Genomic DNA, 4,547 nt, shown 5'->3' with positions numbered 1-4,547 from the left:
GAAAGGGGGTGTTCTTTGTGTGACTGAAACCCAACTACAGTCGTCTTTGTAATCATGGTGTTTAAATAAAGATATTTAAAAGAAAGAATTAAGAAAAAGGAAACCTTTAACACTGAGATTATCAACAAAGAAATACATGTAAAAGTTCTATGAACCCTATAGTGAAAAGTCCTAGGGGCAGTGGTGGAAAAGTATATTGGCATTTTTGTAAGAGTATGATATAGTAAGACTGTATGCCTATAATATAAGCATTGATATTCTTTTAAAGTATTGCTTCCCAATAACAAAAAAATTAACTACCTAGACAAAATAATAATAATAATAATAATAATAATAATAAAAAGTTGTTTAGGCAAAGTAAATGACTTAAGGTCACTCAGTAAATTAAAAAAAAGAAGAAATTTGTTAGAAGAGCCAGAACCATAGTACAGCAGGTAGGGCATTTGCTTTGCACACTGCTGACCTGGGTTCGATCCCCAGCATCCCATATGGTTTCCAGAGCCTGCCAGGAGCAATTTCTGAGCACATGCCAGGAATAACCCCTGAGCTGAGTGTCACCTAGTATGGCCCAAAAAGCAAAAAAAAAAAAAAAAAAAGGAAGAAAGAAAGAAGGAAAAGAAAAGAAAGAAATTTGTTGGAAAATATTATATTCTAGGGTATCAAATATAAATAGAAAATATCCTTGCCCATGAGGAACTTTGTTATGCTATGACTGGATAGTTGTCCTGAAAACAACTGACCCTGTCATTTCTACTTTGTAGTAAATTTAATTAAAATGAACACATAGCATTAAGATTCAAGAACTGGGAAATTCAATGAAATACTACATGAGTTGTGTAGTTATTATCATTCTTATTAGTGTCACAATCGAACATGTATCATATAAGCAGCATTCTTTTTTTTTTTTTTTTTTGGTTTTTGGGCCACACCCAGCGGTGCTCAGGGGTTACTCCTGGCTGTCTGCTCAGAAATAGCTCCTGGCAGGCACGGGGGACCATATGGGACACCGGGATTCAAACCAACCACCTTTGGTCCTGGATCGGCTGCTTGCAAGGCAAACGCTGCTGTGCTATCTTTCCGGGTCCTTAAGCAGCATTCTAATCTCTTTTCTCCACTTAGCATCTGGGATTTTCATATTCTGTAAATATGTTCACTGGTGTGGAAAGTAGAAGGTAGAACCCACTGGTTTTTGTTTTGTTTTGTTTTGTTTTTGGTTAGAGATAATTATTGTTTTGTTTTGTTTGCCTTTTGGACCACACCCGGTGACACTCAGAGGTTATTCCAGGTTATGTGCTCAGAAATCGCTCTTGGCTTGGGGGACCATATGGGATGCCAGGGGATTGAATCTTTGTGTATGCAAGGCAAATGGCATACCGCTTGAGCCACTGCTCCAGCCCCAATTATGTTTATTTTTATATATAATATCTTTAATCACCATGATTACAAACATGATTGTAGTCATAAACAGAACGCCCCTCTTCACCAGTGCAACATTCTCACCACCAATGCCCCCCCCATTTCTCTTCTCCCCCATCGTTTCCTGTATTTGAGACAGGCATTCTACTTCTCTCACTCATTAACATTGTCATGAGAGTTGTTAGTGTAGTTATTTCTCTAACTGCACTCACTACTCTTTGTGGTAAGGTATATATCGTGAGCCGGTCCTTCCAACCCTCATTTCTGTTGTCTCTGGGCATTATTACAATAATGTCTTTTATTTTTCTTAAAAACCTATAGATGAGTTAGACAATTCTGTTTCTATCTCTCTCCCTCTGACTTATTTCACTCAGCATAATAGTTTCCATGTGCATCCATGTATAGGAAAATTTCATGACTTCATCTCTCCTGACGGCTGTATAATATTCCATTGTGTATATGTACACAGTTTCTTTAGCCATTCATCTGTTGAAGGGCACCTTGGTTGTTTCCAGAGTCTGGCTATTGTAGTGTTGCAATGAATATAGGTGAGAGGAAGGCTTGTTTGTATTGTGTTTTTGTTGTTGTTGTTGTTGTTCCTAAAGTATATCCCTAGGAGTGGTATAACTGGATCATAAGGAAGCTCAATTTCCAGTTTTTTGAGGAATCACTATATTGTTTTCCATAAAGGCTGGACTAGACAGTATTCCCAACAGTAGTTAATTTGTTCTTGTTCTTTGTGGTAGAACCAACTGTTAAAAGCATGGACATTTGGACAGGAGCGATAGTGCAGCAGTAGGGGGTTTGCCTTACACGGGGCTGATCCAGGATGGACCTTGATTCTATCCCTGGCATCCCATATGGTCCCCCAAGCCAGGAGCGATTTCTGAGCTCATAGCCAGGAGTAACCCCTGAGTGTCACCGGGCGTGGCCCAAACCAAAAAAAAGCATGGACATTTGGGGCTGGAGAGATAGTAAACATATAGCACATTTGCCTTGCATGTGGCAAACGTGGGTTCTATCCCTGGCACCACATAATGGTTCACTGAGCACCACAGGAGTGACTCCTGAGTAAGAAATCAGTAGTAAGAATTGAGCACATGGGGCCGGCGAGGTGGCGCTAGAGGTAAGGTGTCTGCCTTGCAAGCGCTAGCTAAGGAAAGGACCACGGTTCAATCCCCGACATCCCATATGGTCCCCCCAAGTCAGGGGCAATTTCTGAGCACATAGCCAGGAGTAACCCCTGAGCATCAAACGGGTGTGGACCAAAAAACCAAAAAAAAACAAAAAAAACAAAAAAAACAAAAAAAAAAAAAACAAAGAATTGAGCACAGCCTGGTGTGGCCAAAAACAAAACAAAACAAAAAATAAAATAAAAGCATACGCATTTGGTTGGGGAGGTATTTCAGTTGACGAGCATATTCTTTGCATATGCCTCTCCCTCCTCCTCAAAAAAAATAAAAAATAAAAAAAAGAGGAAGGAAAGGGAAATTAAAAGGCTGCACAGCGGTAGGGCATTTGGCTTACACGCAGCTGACCCAAGATAGACGGTGGTTCGATCTCCCAGAGTCCCATATGGTCCCTCAAGACAGGAATGATTTCTGAGCATATAGCCAGGAGTAACCCCTGAGCATCACAGGGTGTGGCCCAAAATACAAAACAAAAAAAAGGGCCAGAGAGATAGCATGGAGGTAGGGCATTTGCCTTCCATGCAGAAGGATGGTGGTTCGAATCCCAGCATCCCATATAGTCCTCATGGCTACCAGGAGTAATTTCTTTCTTCTTTCTTTCTTTTCTTTCTTTCTTTCTTTCTCTTTCTTTCTTTCTTTCTTTCTTTCTTTCCTTTCTTTCTTTCTTTCTTTCTTTCTTTCTTTCTTTCTTTCTTCTTTCTTTCTTTTCTTTCTTTCTTTTTCTTTTCTTTCTTTTTTTTTGGTTTTTTTTTTTTTTTTTTTTTTTTTGTGTTTTTGGGCCACACCCTGTGACGCTCAGGGGTTACTCCTGGCTATGCGCTCAGAAGTTGCTCCTGGCTTCTTGGTGGACCATATGGGACGCCGGGGGATCGAACCGCGGTCCGTCCTAGGCTAGCGCAGGCAAGGCAGGCACCTTACCTCCAGCGCCACCGCCCGGCCCCTTCTTTCTTTCTTTCCTTTCTTTTCTTTCTTTCTTTCTTTCTTCTTTCTTTCTTTCTTTCTTCCTTCCTTCTTTTCTTTCTTCTTTCTTCTTCTTCTTCTTCCTTTCTTCCTTCCTTCTTTCTTTCTTTCTTCTTTCTTTCCTCTCCTTCCTTCCTTCCTTCCTTCCTTCCCTTCCTTCCTTCCTTCCTTCCTTCCGTTCCTTCCTTCCTTCCTTCCTTCCTTCCTTCCTTCCTTCCTTCCTTCCTTCCTTCCTTCCTTCCTTCCTTCCTTCCTTCCTTCCTTTCTTTCTTTCTTTCTTTCTTTTTAAATACTCAGACTGCATCCTCTCCCTCTTCCCTGAAAGGGAGAACGATCATCAATGGCCAAAGGCAGCCACAGAAACAACATCTAGAGCAGGCTTCACGCTCAGGAGAGGACGCTCTGGCACTTCCTCGTGGCTTCGTGTGCTCTACGATCAGAGAAACTTCTCCAGTCACATACTATAGAAATGATCCCTGAAAGTATAGTCTTCAGGAGCGATTTCTGAACATAGAGCCAGAAATAACCCGAGGTGGGGAAATAGAGGCTTGCTCTTCAACTCAACATTCTCCCTTGAACATGTATATCACTTGTCTGTTCACTGGCTTTTTCCACTTTGGAGAAGCTCGTTTTCTCTTGAACACATATTTCCCCTCATTCTCTTTTCACATCTTCCTAAGCAAGTTTTGTTCATTAAAAGTTGCCTTATCCAGGGCCAGAGCGATAGCACAACGGGGAGGGCATTTTCCTTGCACATGGCTGACCCGGTTCGATCCCAGGCATCCCGAATGGTCCCCTGAACCTGCCAGGCGTGATTTTTGAGCAGAGACAAGAGCACTGCCAGGTATGTCAAAAAAAATATTTCACAACATTTTTTTTTCCTGTACTCAGCACTGGAATGGGCCAGGTAGGCATATATCTTTTTTTTTTTTTTTTTTTTTTTTGGTTTTTGGGTCACACCTGGCAGTGCTCAGGGGTTAT

General features: G+C 41.3%; 1 pseudogene; it reads right to left on the bottom strand.

The window, feature by feature from the left end:
* Positions 1 to 3,857: 3,857 nt before the first annotated feature.
* Positions 3,858 to 4,058, bottom strand: LOC125995207 (uncharacterized; annotated as a pseudogene).
* Positions 4,059 to 4,547: the final 489 nt, after the last annotated feature.

This window comes from Suncus etruscus, chromosome 17 (genome assembly GCF_024139225.1).
Source record: "Suncus etruscus isolate mSunEtr1 chromosome 17, mSunEtr1.pri.cur, whole genome shotgun sequence".
Classification (NCBI taxonomy): domain Eukaryota; kingdom Metazoa; phylum Chordata; class Mammalia; order Eulipotyphla; family Soricidae; genus Suncus; species Suncus etruscus.
The sequence above is the reverse complement of the archived record's forward strand: the minus strand, read 5'-3'. Positions and strand labels throughout refer to the sequence as shown.